General features: G+C 41.5%; 1 protein-coding gene and 1 long non-coding RNA gene across 5 annotated transcripts in view; one reads left to right on the forward strand and one right to left on the reverse strand.

The window, feature by feature from the left end:
- hivep2a (HIVEP zinc finger 2a) overlaps window positions 1-18900 on the forward strand; it is a 140921-nt gene that overhangs the window by 31947 nt on the left and 90074 nt on the right. The window contains exon 1 of one of the 4 annotated variants that reach the window (XM_085134231.1): window positions 2183-16629. The exons of the other annotated variants lie outside the window; for them this stretch is intronic. The gene's annotated coding sequence lies outside the window, so the exon portion shown is untranslated. Of the gene's footprint in view, window positions 1-2182; window positions 16630-18900 lie in introns of those variants that run through there. 4 annotated transcript variants of the gene reach the window in all.
- On the reverse strand, window positions 274-1924 carry LOC146502100 (uncharacterized). The gene is made up of 2 exons (XR_014869622.1): window positions 1817-1924; window positions 274-855 (listed from the first exon to the last, which is right to left on the reverse strand). It is a non-coding gene; the product is annotated as an uncharacterized LOC146502100 (long non-coding RNA).

An 18900-nucleotide genomic window follows, 5' to 3' on the forward strand; every position in this document is an offset into this window, starting at 1 on the left:
AAAAACAACAAAATAAAAACATTCCCACGCCACCTTAATTAAGCTTTCCTGACATGCTTTAAGTTTTCTGGGTTGCCAGAATCTGTACTTTGGTGGTAAACAACTTGTTTTAAATTTGTATTTGTCGGGAAGTAGCCGGTGACTCGTCAGCTGGCTATGCTGCACATTTATTTATTTGTTTCCATTCTTTAACTTCTGGGAGGAAGTAAGTCATAGTGAGTCTGGCAAACAGAAGCAGCTAAAATGGAAAAACAAACTCGTTCATAACATCTAATCTCTACACAAAGAAAATCTATCAAATTCTGAGACAACCAGGTGCCACATAGCTCACTTGGCGTAGCGCAGGACCCGTAGGCTGAACTCTTTCCTGTATGTCAGCCTCCCACTCTCTCTCTCCACCTTCCTGTCTTCTCTATAATTGTTGCTATTTAAAAAAGGCAAAAGCCAAAAATAAATTCAGATAAAACTGAGACAGAAATGTTGTGTTAGGAGAATCGACATACATGACAGAAAAGGTACAAAGGAAGTCACAAAGGCAGAAAAGAAAATTGCTGTGTTGTTGTGCGCACATTTGAAAGTGTAAAAGGTAGAAAAAAAGGAGTAATAGTAAAGTGAAAATGACGTGAGACGAATTGTTTTAGCTACAAATTTAACAACAATATGAAAGTTAGCCTTTGATGCCCTTGTTCTCCCAGGTTTTGGCAATCGGGGATACTGAAGTACATGAGAAACTATTTACTGTTTTATTTTCATTTTCATGGGACTAGGATTACTCATCAATAATTCAATTACATTAATTTGAGTTTAATTCTTATTTTTTTTTAATATATAGCACCAAAAAGCAACAACAGTCACCTGTGGGTAGGGATGGGTACCGGTATCCGGTGCCATCATGGCACCGGTTCTGACATAAACGGTAGTAACCAGACCGAAAAGCAGCGCGCATTTCGGTGCTTTATTTCGGTGCTTTTTTTTCCTGAGCTGTGATACACTTTCTTCTTCCTTACATTTCTATTGGCGGTTGGCAAACAACTGAAAGGTGCATTACCGCCACCAACTGGTATGGAATGATACACTTTAGATTCTAGCCAATCATTTTACGTTTCGAGGATAGTAGGCGGGTCCAGGTACGTAGGTTCTTTTAGAGCAGAGCTACAGATTAAAAATGCCCAAGGCAAAGCGGTCAAAAGTCTGGCTGTACTTCACAGCAAAAGATGCAAACTCAGCAGCCTGCAACAAGTGCTTTAAGCTGATACTGTCAAAGGAGGTCACACTTTAAATCCGATGAACCTAGCCCTGCCAGTGTAGCAGAAATGATGATGGCAGCAGCAGCAGCCGTTCTTCTCTGCGTGAGTAGCTTAATGTTGTTCGTGTGTAATTTACGTTGAGTAAGCTAACCGCGTTGTTAAATTAATGCATGTAACGTGAACTAGCAAACACCATCATAGCTACATGCGGCTGTCTTCTTGTTTGATGGCAGATACTCCCTTCACCCTGGCCAAAAAGGCTAAAATGACCGAAGAAAAAGTGGAAAACAGCTAAACATGAGAGGTTTTTGGACAAAGTTTGTGTTTTTTCCATTGTTTAAGCACTGCTTCCAGCCCAGAGTGATACCATATATGCCCTATACCTGCAGAAAAGACTAACATTGTTATCTTTTTACAAAAAAACAGCTGAACATGAGAGGTTTTTGGACCAATTTTGTGTTTTCCATTCTTTAAGCACCGGTTTGGGCACCGTTTAAGCACCGGCACCGTTTCAAAAGTACCGGTTTGGCACCGGTATCGGATAAAACCTAAACGATACCCATCCCTACCTGTGGGTGCTCTATATTGTACGGTAAGGACCCACTTTTGAGGAGTGAGATTCAAAGGATGTTCAGTTTTTGTTTGATAAAGTTTCATGGTGACTAGCTTGTTCTTTAAATGATTAATACTAAGCAAAAGTCCTACACATTGCCACTCTTCCAGTGGAACACACTAATACCAACTGCCCATGTAAATATGTGTTGGTGTGCATCCTTGCATTCAGATATCATCCGGCAGCCAGCTAGTCGTGCTACCTGACCTAATTTCCTGCCAGTAACAGGAAGTCTGCCCTTCTGCTGACATTGGTGTAACACAGGAATCCTTCCCCTCTGTGCAGTCGCTGCCAGATAATGAGGTTGCGTAACAATTAAACTCTTCACAGTGTTGTTAGTATCGATTAGCACGCTCCGTCTGACGTACAACAGACACACACAGGGGCGCTCAGTTGCCAGTCCATCAGCTGGCAGATCAATCAGAGCCTAATGAGATAAACGAGCTCACTAATTAGTTAACGAACCACTGGCTGACTGACTGACACAAGCACACACAGAATCGGCCTGGCAGCTTCTCCTCTTGTCAGCACAGGGAAAGGGAAGGTAAGAGTCTCTTAACAAACTACTTCTCAGTAGATCTATTTGGATCTGTAGAAGTGTAAAAAATTTAAATACCCTCAAAGCTGCCATAACTTTCATGTTTTAGAAGATATCAAACTGAATCTTCTCCACTTAACTTATAATACACACATAAGACTTTTCAATACTTGTTTTTAATGGAAGTTTTTTAAGTCCACTGTTACGTGTCTTTATCACAGTGACCACAACACAATTCTTTATACTGCAGACACATTAAAAACATAATATTAATTGTTCAATCATAGTAAAAAGACAGTACACCCTCTTTAAAATCAAAGGTTTTACATATCAGGACATAATAAAGATAATCTGGTCCTTAGCAGATCTGTCAGATATAACCTTAAATGAATTAAAGCACATGACATATACTGTTTCATTATTTAACAACAATTGATCCAAAATGCAGCCAAATTGGGTCATTTAAGTCTGAAAAGCACTTCCTATGCCAGTAACTGAGCTGGAAATTTACCTTATTTAAGCTTAATGCTTTCATGGTAGCATTACCTTTGGTTGTTTTTGATTATTATGCCTTTTTTTTTTGGTTTTGTGATGCAGGAAGTCAGGAAGGTGGTGTGGCTCTAAATAAACAAGCTGAACATGTCACTTCTTTAGCTTGGACTGTTGCTGATAAGTGTGTCCCACCTCACAGGATCTTATTACAAAATGTTCCCCCCACATTTCCATGACAACTCACAGGTACACAATGAAACTAATGGGTAAACACACACAGATGAAACCCATCTGGAAAAAGGACAAGAGCTTAGAGCTGGGCGATATATCGAGTTTTTAAAAAATATCGATATATTTTTATACGAGATATAAGATGTGACAATATCCTTTATATCGATATAGTCTATGTTACGTTATAACTATACTTGTGGAGCCGCAAGTTTGCCTCTCTTTCGTCCACTTTTGTCTTTACGCAACATTACTCGGCCTCGCCTCTCCTTCACTGAACACAACTCCCCCTCCTCCCCCATCGCTTCACCTGCAGGAAGCGACAAGATGGGCACGGCAAATCTCCGTTAACGAGTTACTGCGCATCGCCCCGTGCGTGGGGCTGGACGCCGTCAACGTGTTAGCTAGCTAACCACGCTAACGAGCTAACCACGCTAACGCCATGCAGCCCAGAGGCGCTGCACAGCCTAAAATCCTTTCATTTTCTCAAAAGTTGACAGCGCGCCTTATGTATGAATTCTGGTTGTGCTTGATGGCCGCGAAGCGATTTTATGTGGTACACAGCGCTCAGCAATCTGTCAAAAAATGTTTTAGTACGACTTTGGTAAGCTACGGTGCTGCACCGGTTGATGGATTGTCAGAGCATTACGGCTACCGAGGAGCCTCGCGGAGTGATACGTACTGTGCTTCAACGTAATATTACCCTACTGTGTATAAGGACCATAAATGGCACCTGTTAAGAGACGTGGTTACGAAGAGGATTTCAAACTCAATGCTGTCAGTCACACAGTAGAAGTTGGGAACAGAGCAGCTGTGAAATCTGTCTTTGTTACTATGCTCTGCATCTTTTAGTTTACATTTTGACTGCACAATTGTGAGCTTTTTGTTATGCACAAAAACAACATTGTTTTCTTTTATTTATGGAGCATTATTATTTGCATTATTAAATGCTCATAATTTATTTTTGAGTAAATTTTATGTACATCTATGCTCTATGTTAATAAAAGTGCCCGTGTGACATCTGGGACACAGCTTTGACTAAGAACTCTCTTTTTGTTCTTACTTTATGGCTTAAAAAAATATCGAGATATATATCTTATATCGCCGTCCAGGTAAAATATATCGAGATATGAATTTTGGGTCATATCGCCCAGCCCTACAAGAGCTGTTTTATAATTGCTATAAAAGGCATCGGGGAATTGGCACGATGCAGAAAAAGACTCAAATTGGACTGAAATTAACTAAGAATCGGGGAACTAATTTTAAAATTCATCTTGTCTTGGAAAGACTCCTTATTTAAAGCCTTGATTACATTCCTCTTAAGAACCCAACGGCCACATGCGGTCTGATTTTTTTTTTTTGTCTTTACATGTGAAAGTGACCTGCGTATTGAAGCCTGTCAGTTATTCTGACTCAGTCAGCCGTGATGGACAGCTCTGCCCTCCTGGTCCTGTCATGCTGCTATTTATCACAGACTTTTTATGTGACTGTGCTTGTGTGTGCTTTGGCATGGTTTACTTGTGTAACACTAAACTGGATACCCCTGATGTCTCAAAGAGGCTTCTGTGAAACAAGCACATATCTGGAGCATCCACGGGGACAGCCCGAATAATTTTAGCATCGTGGGGCAAGCCTGGGCCGGATGACATGCAGAGAGACAAATAGCTGAACAGACAGAAATACAAACAGACAGACAGATGGCTGTCACTAAGGTTCAGCTAAAATTGTGCAGAATATTCTGGATGCATTTTAAAAAGTTAAAAGGTTTCAGATGTTAGCCTCCTTTGACCTGTTTGTGAAAGCCAGGTTGTCTGTGTGTTAGGGGACTCATACCAGTAACATTTAGGCTAACTCGGGGTCATTTGTGAGAAACCATATTTGCAATTCAGGAAGCTATTCTGCAAGTGGGCAAACTCTGGCTCATTGAACTAAAGTTCCCAGACTTTCCCACGCTAAACCATCCTGAAAAGGTGATGTAAAATCTTAAATGATATTGTAGATTTTTTTGTGTGTAATTACAATTCACATTATCAAAATATGTCAAAAAATACACAAAAGTTACTAGCAGGAACTGGCCCGGGGGAAACTTAAACCCAGGCCATCGCAGTAGCCTTTCAGCATATCGGTGATCCCTTCATATACTATGCTATACTGCACACTATACTGGCAGGTGCCATAATTCTGGGCAGACTTTATCCAATCCTGGATTATTACAGTTACCAGATTTATGGTCCAGATTTACATGTCATTATTATTACAATTTGGGGACCTTTTAGTGAGATGGAGCAATGGCTTTTTTTTTTTTTTGTAGCCAGAGCAAGATTTTCTGTTCAATCTGAAGCTAAATCTCTATCACATGATGGCTGCTGGTTTCCAAATTGCATTTCTGTGAATGCAGTCCCTCCTTTGCTCACCACTGGGACCAGTTTTCCTTATTAAAAATTGTATTGCTTACCTCTCTATTCTACATAGTGACGCAGATAACTGAGCGATTACTCTCACAATAATGAATACAATGTGGAGATTAGAAAATTATTTTACTGTTACTATTCATAACCATTATCATTACTATTGCATTACTTATCATTTATCATTATCATTTCATCAAAGCATTTATTGAAGCTGTTGATGTTATATTAACCCTTGTGTGGTGTTCATATTTTTGTTACTCAGCCAGTGTTCATGGGTCTGGTGGACCCGCTAGAGTTTTGGCTTTCCAAATTAACACTATCAAACAATTTTATGTTAAATTACTCAACAGATGTTTACTTCATCCCAATTACAAGCCATATGAACAGCAAACATGATTATTTTTTTCCCTTTACCTTTGTTAGATCACATTTATGAATTAATGTGCTTCTCGTTTTTTTGTTTTGTTTTGTTTTTTTTATAAAATGTTATAAAAAAATTAATCAGTTATAATCAAGTGGAGTGAGTGGAAAGACACAACAAATTTACACGTGAAGCAATATGTTTCACAACTAAATGGGATCAGCTGCTCATCAATGGTGACATTAGGCCCAGAATTGTAAAACAGGGGGAGGTGGTGCACACACTTATCCCACACTGTCCTGATGGCAGCTAGCTTGTCTCTCTGCCGTCTCAGTTATCAAAACGGATAATCCTGGAAATTTTGTGGAAGTTTTCCAGAGACATTGATGCAAAGTAGGCCTTTGGGGTTCTTAGATGAATTTGGTCCTTCCACCTCTCTCCAAAAACACACCTTCCTTCTAGATTACTGCAATCCTGAATAATTTTCTGGATGGAATCTGGGATGAAAAGCTCAAATGAAGACTTGATGTCCTGCACATGAGTAACTGTCAGCCGTGTTGGCCCTGGCTTATCACAGTAACAGCTCTGCAGGGTGGCTCATTTCTTGGGCAAGACCATTCATTTTCACCAGTTATTGACATCCATATTTCTTCACTTGCTGTCTGGTGGGCTTGTTCTGGTCCTGGAGCTGGCTGCAGATGGGGTACTCGTCTTCGTTTTGTTACTAAATGGTGCTCAACCTCATCCTCTTCTTCAAAGTCACTGTCAGACTCTGAATTTTCAGAAATGGGAAATATTCTGAAACCTCTTCCTCGACATCATCATCCAAAGCCCCTCTCTCTTCCAAAATCAATTGGATGGCCCTCGCAGCAGATAATCTTTTGCCATCTTTGCCAGTGTGGTTCTTTGTCACAACTGATCAAGTCTTATTTATAGTATTATGCCCCTAATTTGCAGGTGGGACAGGGTATGAGAAAATGAAATTTGGATCCCTCAAGAAAGAGGGTAAAATGTGTGGGAATGTAAGAGCAGACGGTGTTGATAGTTGAATTTTCAACAATGTTGCAACTTTGTGCGGGAGCAGGAGGGGAAGAAAACACTATCAGCAGCACCAGGAGGAAGACAGAGTGTGGGAACACAGGACCTACACTTTCAACAGTTTTATTAGACCTGGGTCCAGTGGACCCAAACACCTTGTATGTAATGTAAATGCGTGGGGGGAGGTACAGTATGAGGTCATTGAAAATTAGTTCGGATTTATGTTCTTAGAAAATAAACCAAAGGCAATGAATTTCAGGTTGAAAAAATAATTAATTGTTTAATTTTTATTTTGAAAAAAACTGAAAACGGGTCTCACAGACCCGAACACCATACAAGGGTTAAAGTCTGTATTTCAGGTGTTAGCATAATTACATAATAATCTTTCATTGCAGGTGCAACTGTAATCATGTTATACGCATTGCATTTTTGTGCTAATTAAAGAGTTGAAGCTCGGTTAGACATGTTTTCAAGAACCTGAATTGTTACCTAAAGAATAGCTGTATAAACCAGATACAGCTTCCATGAGACTCTTAAAACATAGCAGTGGTGAGGGCTTGTTGGAAATTATGTTAAATACCAGCAGAACTGTTAAGAATTTCAGCTATCACGTTTATTGTTAGATGGGAACAGGAAACCATGTTCTTTCTAAGAAGACAGGCATTTTTTTTAGAGCTACAGAAACTAATGGAAGAGCTAAAGAAAAGTCTGGTCTTTTATCTGAAAATCAAGTAGTTTTACCAAATTTACTATTCTCCAACAACCTGTTGTTGACTGCATTGTAAGGACAAATTTGCTTGCGTAGTGATGAAGTCTTCCTTTTCATCTTTATATCTGTCATACTGTTTCCATCAAGGCATTGCGTCACAGGTGTGACCTCTGAAATGCGGGTATGTGGGGTGATTTGAGTTTTGTGTTGATTTTCTGTAATTAAAGTCAGGGATAACCTTTGTGTTTTGAGGTTTGGCTTTAATGAACAGAAGTTTGGGGTAAACACTGTGTTTTTTTGGAATCGGGCTGGATCTGCTGTGTTTTTCACCAAGGGAGGTTTATGGTAACCTTTAAGAGCTGACGTCAGTCGCTTTTGTCTGCTGTACCTGTGCAGCCGGCCACTGCTGTGTGTGTGTGTGTTTGAGACGCAGGCAACAGTCTCTTTAATGAGGGTGAACTCGAAGGGTTGTGCCTAGTCTTCATTTGCCCTGCTGGGAAGGTTGCTGGCAATGGGTACTTGTGTGTGTGCGTGTGTGTGTGTTATGCTTGGGAAGCCCCCTATACACACTGCAAGACTTCTAATAATGAATACCACCTTTTCGAGTAAGTCGAACCCCATGTGTGTGTGTGTGAGTGTGCGCACATTGTGTCACCCCCACGGGGCGACAGGTGCCACAGGCAACATGAAACTCTGTAGACCGACATGGTGAGAGAGAGAAAGAGAGACAGTGTGAAGTGATGGAAGAAATGGGACTAAAGAGATGAGAGCAGGACTGAAGGGAGACGGAAAGGTTAGACAAAGGGATTCAGGGCCAAAAGTATGCGGGCACACAAATGTTAATCCTATATCAAGTTAAATCACAACGGGAATTAACCTAAAGTGCTTTCCAGTCAAGAAAATAGGCTGTATATGACAGATGGACATAGGAACTGTGACGTCACCTTTTGGTCTTTTTTTAATCCTGGCTGCAGGAATTTTGATGTTATGGCAGGGCAGGAGAAAAAACATCCAACCAACCAAATCAAGTAGTCTAAATTACCTCTGTATGCCATGGCATTGAGGTTTACTAAACTAAGAGACTTGATCCAAGCTTGAAAGGGGTGTCCACGTACTTTTGGCAGTGTATTAGAGAAGGGATTGACAAATTGACAGAGAGAGATGGATGGAAAGATAGTGAGAGGAAGGGATGGAAAGACAGGGAAGCAGAGATAGACAAATAGACATAGAGATAGTTTTCACTGCTGGAATCAGGGACAGCTGGTGTGTGTGTGTGTGTGTGTGTGTGTGTGTGTGAGTGAGTGTGTGTGTTGGCATGGCTGAGTTGCATAACACTCTACTGGGTCCCCCATGGCTTAGAGGCTAAAGTGGTGCCTTTCTCGCTCCCTCTTCCTCTGTGTTGAGCTAAGAGAGGTTTTATCTGTGTGGCATTTTTACAAAAGAAAATATTATTAACAAAATCAAAGTGAAAAACAATATTGATAATTTCTCAAATATGGAAAATCTTTGTGGAAAGAACATGTCAAATGCAACATTTAAGAATCCAAATTAAAGGTGGAAAGTATGGAGAAGACGCTCGCTCATGCGGGTCTCCCGAGTGTCGGGAAGGGAAGCACCCTGTTGTTGTGACCATGCCATATTTCCCATGGTGCTTTGCTGTGGGGAAGCTCTGCTGTGGAAAGAACAGCCCTGCATTTTCTTTGCTCTACTTCCTAAGATGCTGGCTGCTCTTTGTTGTCTATACACGTATGTATGTGTGTGTATGTGTGTGTGTGTACTCCGCATGTGGGCACTTGCAGGCAGTCTTAATTGTTTGCATGCCGGTATTTGTGTATGTGGGTGCCTGTGCACATTAATGTGTGTTAAATGCTGCTTCAGGATATCTTTCGTTTTGGTCGATGTTTAAAGCTGTGGAAAGTGGAGAAGGAGGTGAGGGCGTGCGTACAGTAGACAGCTGATGGCGTGGTAAATGATCCAAGTGAGTAATTTGCGCTGCGTACACATATTATGAGCTGTTTGCACTGCAGCCCTGACCTTTTTAGACATTACGAAAGACACCTTTAATTCTTCCAAAAGCCAGAAGGCACAACCACACACAATGTCCAGTGCAAAATTACAGAAACGATGCAGCAGTAATCTCTGTAACTGTTAAGATCCAAATCCACCAACCCTGGGTTCTCTCCTTGCTTCCACAATCCAAAGCCAAGTGTGTTACATTGGTCATAAGTGTGAATGTGAGTGATTGGTTCTTCATCTCTAGAATAGGTGACAAATAGGTGGCCTGTCCAGGGTTTATCCCACCTCTCAGTTCACCCAGTAAAATTGAATAGGATAAGCAGAGGATGATGGATGGATGGATGGATGGAGTAATCCATGTATGAGCCACAAAGTTGGAAAAAAAAACAGCCATCAGAAGCTACAATGCCAGCTACAAGTCACTTAATGCATCATTGGTCTGCTCACATTCCATTTGTAGTGCGTCATGCCCGTCATTCATCGACAAGCTGCTTCACTGAAAAAGACGTGTAGCCATTGATTCTTCATTGGAAGTGTGAAATGGCATGAAACAGCAGTAATCTATACGAGCGAGAGAGCGCCCTGAGCGCAACTTTATTGGAATATTGGAATTCTTAAGTGTGAGATAGCAAATACATTATATTTGTAGTGAAACTGTTAAAGTAGTCTGCATAATAGTAGTTGTAGTGGTACGGCCCTGTTTTCGGGCCTGCTCACCTTGTCGTGTGCAAACATGGAACGATGGGCAGAGAAAGCAGCAGCGTGCCCCCCACACATTCCAGAGGAGGCATCAGGGACAACGGGCATGACAGGGACTTAGTCAGACACGGAGGAAATGAAAAGCAGTAAGAGGATTGAGGGTTGAAAAGTGGCTTGCAGGGGCACAACAACTGAAGGCAGTACTCTGTATGAGCCAATCAGATATGGGCATGAGCTAAGCTACCAGCGCATGAGGGCTGACACTGAGATGAACTAATCTGGCAGGATTGTGGCTTAGCTTGACCTCGTGGCCTGTCTGCACTCATGCTTTGCTCTATTTTTCATTGTGGTGTCTTTGACAGTTACCATACAGCTTCTTGTTTTCCTGCACCTAAAAAACCAACACGAATTTGCGAAAAGACAAACAAAGACACAAATATGTGATTGAATGTAAAATATATGTGTTAATAGCATATGGATTCAACATATGTTTGTAAATGTGGTCTAAGATAGCATTATAAATCAAAGAAACTAATAACTTGTTTTGACTATTGTGGACAGACGAAAAGCAACATACACAAATAATTCCACTTCAGAGCTGAGCTCTCTTTGGCTAGATCCAACCACAACTGGCTGTGGGATATCACTTGTTTGAACAACTGTTGCTGGGTTGACAACTCCCAGTTTTAGAGTTTTTGGCTGGATCCACATCATGCCTCGTCACTCATGGGAAGAAAAGGAAGTAAAGCCCTGGGATCCTGTTGGCAACAGTCAGCCTGAAACAGGCTTAAGACCGACGGATGGAGCCGAGAGGAAGAAACCCATGATAGAGAATAATTCCAAGGGAGCAAGTGAGAGATTGGAACAGAAGACATTTCAAGGGTTTATCTTGATTAACTGACCAAAGAAAACACACAGAGGAAGACACAAAGCAAAAGACAAATGCTACAATAAAACAGACAAATTAAATACTTTTTGGGAGACTGAATGTAAACCAAGACTGAGACAGAGCCTTGCTGGCAATGAGCCTGAGACGCTCCCGGCCATATTTAATCATCAAATATTAATGCAGTAAAGATGGAATACAGGAAATTAATATTCCCCATTAACAAAGAAGAAGAGTGAGCAGCGGCTTGTAATGGCCACGAAAGACAAACGGCCTCCGTCCAGAGGTTTACGTTCTGTTCTTACTTTTCCTGATTATGGGATCCAAATCAGGTCACGGTCTACATCCTATATGATAATCTGAACACTCATCTGTTCCACCTCACATTTATCATGCTCACTTCCCCTTCACTCTTTATTTTATGCTGTTTAAATGAATCATCTATTACTTCCTCAAAGTGTTTTTTTCCCCTTGCTGCTAAGTGCACATTGTAGCCATGTTTCCATAACAAACTTCCCAAGATCCACCTGCCGGTCAAATGTGGACTGGACGGTCTTAAATTTGAGTTTGCGTACGTACTGGTCTTACTGGTATCTAACTAATCTACTCTAATTTCAGTGACAGTTCAAGATGATAGACGGCTTAGGCAGTAAAGTCAAACGTATCCAATGGGTAGAAAATGGTCCACTTCAGCTGCCGGCTACTGAAAGTTAAAAAAAGGAACGGGCATACTGTATTGTCACCGGGCAAGTTTTTGTTGTTTCATGTGTTTCATTTTAACTGGACTGTCTAGTTTTCAGTATCAGCCATTTTTAACGTGTTTCCATACCTCTGAATCACCATCCACATCTTTGATGAGAGAAAAAGGTGTGGCAGTGTCGCTTTGATGACTGCTTCTACCTACTGAGTAAACAGAATATAAATCAGTGCTTTTTGGGTGACGTCAAGAATGAGTAACTGGTTCCCATGCCAGAGCATGGAGTACAAGCATTCTGAAGCAGAGTCACAGAGATATATGTTGGTGTCTTGATGCAGGAAAACTAAGTGAGTTTCTTTCATGACTCATGTGGGAGATTTGTATTTTACACTTTTTTTTACTTGCTAATTTGTTATCTTTTAATGCCATTTTGACACAAAGACGTGGGAGAATTGAACCACTGACTTTCCAGTACTCTGCCTCTTAAGCCACAGCCACCTCACTAATATAGAGGCATAAATCAACTAGCTCTCCAGAAGACAGATTTCAGCTGGTGATGGTAATCCCTATTAGATCCATCCATCCATTCATTTTCTTAACATCTTAACTAAGACTTGTAGGAGATCTATGTCAGCTCAGCCTAGCTGTCACTAGTCGAAAGGCGGAGTACATTCTGGACTGGTCACCAGTCCCTAACAGGGCTAACACAGGGAGACAGACCACCAAACACTCTAGCATCCACACCTAGAGCCAACTTGGAATCACCTAACAAACATGTCTTTGGACTGGGAGGAAACCAAAGCACCCAGAGGAAACCCACACAGGTACAGGAGCGCAGGGAAAGCATCCAAACTCCACAAAGAAAGACCCAGCTGAGCAGAAAGTTTGAATTGGTGAGTTTCTTGCTGTGAGGCAGAAGGGCAAACTGTTGCACCACAGTGCTGCCCACCTGACCACCCTACCTCTAGGAAAACGCAGTAAGGACCAGACTGAGCTGGTTAGCAGAATAAAATAAGACTGAGGGGATTGTCTGGTAGTAAATGATCCGAGTTACTGTCTGGAAAAAATAAAAACAAATGGCCACATATGCTTGGGTGGCTTGTGTTTTGCATCCTTTAACGACAGTAACCCTGCATACTGAAAAAGAAGCATTGTGCATGTGATTTTAATGATAATAGTTTAATGTTGGCACATGAAAATGAAAAATGTCCTCGCATCTGATATTATCACTAATTTGACTGTTGAATCTAATTTAAAATGATTCACCTCTTCACTTTAATTCTTTTTGTTTTAACTTGTTACGGGGCTGCTCCAAATATACTTCAGGACAAACACGGACAACTTAGACAGCACTTCTGCGGTGTGGCTCTTGGGGGATTATATACTGGAATAATGCATGAATGTTCCAAACTCCCACAGTGCGAACATGATGTGGCATGACAATGCTGGAAAATGAGGGGTGTCAAAGCCTGCTGGGAACTGTAGTTGTTGAATGCAAAAGGTGTTTTGTGATGAACGACATGTTCAAGTGATGCGCTTTGAGCTGTGTATCCACGCTGCTCTGACAGTTGATGCTTCTTTTTTGTTTTCCTACTCTTCCCCTGCCTTTCTGCTCCTTTGCTCTTGCTCTATCTTCTTGGCGAGTGATCCAAACAAGGTGGATTATACATTTTCAGACTGAGAGCAATCCAGATATGATCAAGTATTTATGTAAGCTGCACTCTCACTGCTCAAATACATACAGAGCTCTCTCGACTCAACAGCTGTTTCATAACCAGCAGTCGCTACTCACTGTGTGTGTGTCTCTGTGTGTTACTGCATGCATGTGTGTGCACGTTAACAAGTCTGTGTGGTGTGATAGCTGATAGTCAACAATAAAGCACTGAATTATAAATGTGCAGTTAATGCTTAGGAGAGAACAGACATCTATCTGGCCTCGTTAGAGGAAGTGTGTGTGTGTATGTGTGCGTGGCCATGTTTTTGCGCTTTCTGTTCCTTAAATATGAAAAAAAAAACCACACTAATTGTTTGCCGCTTAATTGAAATGTAACTGCTAATCCAGCAGACTATGTAACTGTATTAATTAAAAGAAAAACACTCAGCGACTTGTGCTGAGTTAAACCGAACAAGGACTATTTATAGAGAACAGGCCAGGCTGCACATGTGCATAATTCATAAATCTTTATGTGTGTGTATATGTGTGTGTAGCAATACATAATACATAGTGTATACATCAGTGTTAAACCAGGCGCAGGCTGCAAAGTGCCGGGATTTACAAATATACTGCACTGCGTGAGGCACATACACACATACGGTACACACACAAAGGCAGCATAGCGAGCGGAGGCTAGCCCATTGTGCTTGAATAATACCAAATGCATTGAAGTTTAGTATTCCCAGTGCACACCAGCATGGATTGTGGTTCCAGTGAGACACACATATAGAGTATAGTCAGATGTTTTCTGTGTATTTACCCGTTTGTGCATGTAGATTCTTCAGTTCCTGTGTGCTTGTATCCAGTATTTGCATATGTGTTTGTGTGGGGTTTTTCAAAATCTCTTTTCACATGTAATGTGTTCTTTTGCTTTTATGCGGATTATTATGCTTCCCGTCTTTATATTCTCACACCTCCACTTGTGCTAATTTCTAGCTCCCTATTTTTGTTCTTGGACTCCTCTGGAGTACATTTTATGCTGTGTTTTTTATGCAGGCCCTCTGTTAATTCTTTGTCTGAATCGAACCGTTTTAGCTCCTGTCTCTTTAAAGCCTTTGTCTCCTTAAAAGTCACATTTTTTTTCTGATTGGTCGCCCCTCACGTCTCTTCCACAAACCGAACCCAATGCTTGTGGGCTTCCTTCTCTTGCCTTTGTGGAGGTTTCAAAAACAGCCTTTATACACACTAAAAAGTGTAATAATATATTTTCCATTGAAAGGAAGCATCCGTGGCTGCTTTCTGAGTTAGACTGACTGGTTTGCGGTGTTCTGAGCTGCAGCACGGGCAACACTGGAGATGATCATATAAGGAAATTCCCTCTAGCTGACATCAACCATGCTGAAATAGAAAAAAAACATTGTAAGCTGACTGTTTAAAGCAAAGTAGTTTATTTTCTGACTGAAACAAGCCTCTTTTTTCTTATCCCTTAAAGCTGTCTTTCTTCTGATTGGCTGCCTCTCATAAACAGAAGGTTTGAACAGAACAGATCTCAGTGCTTGAAATTTGTAATATCACCTCTTTGTGGATTTATTCAGAGCCAAAAGTAGGAAAACAGAGTTTGAAACTGTGCATTAATGCTTTACAGGGATCACTTGTACATTAACCACATTATTTGAAACTTTGTTTAATGTGAACATCTAAAGTTGTAACTGTATGTGTGTAACAGAAAATAAGGAAATGCTCAGTAAGGAAGCTGTAAAAGTTTGTGTGTGTCTTATTATGTATTATATCATGATACAGTGTGTGTGTAAATATCTAAACATCTTGGTTTTGGTGAAAAAGAAAATGCATGCTTCAAGGGAATACTCAGTGGCTGTTGGCTGGATTAAAAAACCACAGAGGTGCACATCACTTTGGATTCTGGTACTCGCATAATCCTGAGTGGAATAACAGTTCTTGACACTAAGTCAGGTGTGATCGATGATGCTACAGAGTGCATGAGTTACTTTTGTAAAGCAGTTATAATGACGGCAGTGGTAGTTTTTTCTTTCTTCTGATCAGTTTCACATTTTTGCGTTTATACATTGTGCTTACAGCGCAGTCTGCGCTGAGATTTTGCAAAGTCTGGCTTTTTGGAAATTCAAATGTGGCAATGATGAGAAAGTGGTCATTTATGCCTTATTTTGCATTCTCAAAATAAGTCTTCTATATGTAGGGACAGGAAGTTGGATGAGCTGTTTGGTGTCAGATTTGATGCATCTGGTCTTCTGCATGCACTACAGCCAGTTGCACTTTTTGTAGTTCCTTTGCTCAGAAACGTTATTCTACAGCTATAAAATTGATTTTCCACACTAATACTGTCATTGTTAAAAGTGCATATGCTGGCCACCCCTTTCAAGTCTAAATGTAAGCATGCATTTAAGTTGCCTTCATATATATGTAGTAAATACTGTGTATTACATATTACAACACACTCTTCATGTCCTTGCAAAAGTGCCATACGCGTTGGCCTGGCGCCTCCCCCCCCCCTGCTGGGGCCCCTCCATCTATTTCTGGCTCTGCGTCATGCCTGGGCTTTACTCCTGTGGCAAGAGGAGTGTTTCTCTAGGGCTCCCACTCTGCTGTAGACACACACATATACACACACACACAGAGAGAGAGAGGAAACGAGCGAGCGAGCGAGAGAGAGAGAGAGAGAGAGAGAGAGAGAGGGAGACTCATACACATACACCTCCCGACTGAGACACGCTCACATGCCTGCCTGGTGAACGAGTGAGCGCACTCAGATGTAAACACACACAGTGGCAGACGGACAGAGCAGCGGATGGAGGCATGGATGAATGGGTGGCTGCTGACAAACTGGACTTCATATTGGGGGTTTGAACTTGTGTGTGCATGTGAGAGAAAGTGTGTGTATGCGTGAGAGAGAGAGAAGGAGACGGTCGGCCGGTTGGTCGGTGTGTCTGTTTCCGTGGCGATGGAAGGAGGGAGAGCGAAAACAGAGGAATGCTTTCGGTGATAGAAAAGGACAGCCGGCCAGGTTGGTTCAAAGTCTGTCTGTCCATATCCAGGCTTCTTCTTCCTTTCCCTTCTCTCGTCTGCTTTGCCTTGCTTTCTTTTTCAGTCAAGTGGGTGCTTTCCTTTGAGTGTGTGTGTGTTTGTGTGAGATTGTGTGTGTAGCAACCAAGCAGGGGGGATGTCCTCGTCCGCGACTGTGAATGACAGTGTGTTGTAATATGTGTGCAAGAAGGGTGACTATGACATAAAGTAGTTCATCATAAATATCTATCTATCTGTCTATCTATCTATCTGCCCCCCTCCCCCCCCTCTCTCTCTTGGATGCTGTTAATGGACACACACACATATAAACTAGACAGCTGACTGTCTCACACAGCGGTGTCAGTTCCCTCCATTAACCGAGGGGTGCCACCACAACACACACGTACACACACCTAGTGTGCTTGTCCTCTTGAGCCTTGAGCACAGTGATTTACAAGAAAACAGGCTGAACTCGTGTGTGTGTGCGAGTGTGTGTGCGTATTTATGTTTCATGTCTCCCTCGCTGCCGCTGGGACGTCCCTTGCATAACAAGTTACTCTAGTACACACAGCACAAACACACGCTTGTATACACACACTGCCATTTGTCTGTCAGAGCAAAGAGGTGCGATTACAGTGACCTTGCGCTCCCCTGTTGGAGCTTTTGTTCTCCTTCTGGTTCTTTTCTATTAATGCCATTCTTTTTCTTTTCTTTTCCTCTTTCTTCCACTAATACTTCTTGACAGTGTTCACTGTCTCATTACTTATTATTTTGCTTCTTCCCTTTTGCTACTACAAGTGGCATCACAGTATAACCTTAGAATGAGTTTTCTTTTCATACATGTTATTTGACCTTCTTCTCTGGTTCAAATCTTCGTTCCTGTCTTTCTTCTCATCATCTGATTTTTGTACTTTGGAAAATATATTAAAGTATGCCTAGTCCAATTTAGCATGCCTCTTTTCCATATTTGTGTATAGGTGTGTTAAAAGGGTGGCTGCCCAAGTTAAAGTTTTGAATAATGAGGTCAGTACGTGCACAAGTAATCCCTGTGAGGCAAAAGCTCAGTATTCAAACTGCTCTCAATGCTCAGTTTCAAATAGTTTTTTTCTGTTCTTCGCTGTGTATGACATCATAGAGAGGGGGGGGATCCCTAATATGGTCATTTCCACGTGCTATTTATGAGGGACAGCCCAGAAGAAGACTTAGGCTTAAAGGAAGAGATGCTAAAACAGCTTTGTTTAAGACAGTTGAACCGAGGACTTGCAGATACATATGGATTATTTTGAAGTGTGAGTCACGTAAAGTATAGAGACAAGAAAATGAGCATAACAGCTCCCATTTATGCTTTAAAAAACAGGTTTCTATTACACCATTTACATCCTACACAGTCTGAATTTAGTGACAGACAAAGACAGTTAAAAGGATGCAGTTGTGTGTCTAACTTTTTCGTTTTTTTCTAGAAAGACAGCCCGGTAAATACTGTAGCTGAAAAGACAAATAAAGTGACAGACAGACATAAACATGAGACAGGCTGTCAGACAGACAGAGATTGGGAACTAAGAAAGGAGACTGGCAGACAGATAGGAAGTCACTTGAAAACAGAGACAGTCAGACGGACAAGTAAACACATTGAAAAAGACAGACGGACAGACAGACAGGTAAACAAATGTACACGAGGACACACAGACAGAACGCCTGGCAGAAGAGGTTGAAAAAGAACTGTCTTGCTAACTCAGCCAAAAACAGCCAGACACTCAGACGTGCAGGCAAATTCTGAGACAGCCGTTTAGCACCAGCGATAAGGCTCCTATACAAATATGTATTTGACAGACAGCCGGACTGACTGATGGACAGAGTGACAGACAGAGCAGGCAGACAGACCAAGAGATGATCAGTTCCTCCGGTCCTAAAGCGTAGGAAGTCCTGCCGCTCTGCCGCCAAGTGTGTTAAACCATTTTTCCATTCACAAATTCTCAGACAGTGAAGTGTGCTGCTTCTGCCCTGGTATGTGCACGTGTGTGTTTGCAGTGCACGTGTGCGTGTGTTTATGTGCATGAGCGGTGTGATGCTCCGGAGGCGGGTGAGTGGGTGAAGGCCACATTCGATTGCTTTTCTTCAGCACTGATAACACTATTCATTTAAATGCATTTTGTTGCGAGTTGTGACTCTGAAGAGGAGAATTTTCTAAGATCTTGCGTCCCAGAAATGTGCCGTTATACAACTCGGTTTATTCACTTTAACCACATTGTTCCCCACATGAAGAGCTCACTGG

The sequence above is a fragment of the Neolamprologus multifasciatus genome, chromosome 15 (genome assembly GCF_963576455.1).
Source record: "Neolamprologus multifasciatus chromosome 15, fNeoMul1.2, whole genome shotgun sequence".
Classification (NCBI taxonomy): Eukaryota; Metazoa; Chordata; class Actinopteri; order Cichliformes; family Cichlidae; genus Neolamprologus; species Neolamprologus multifasciatus.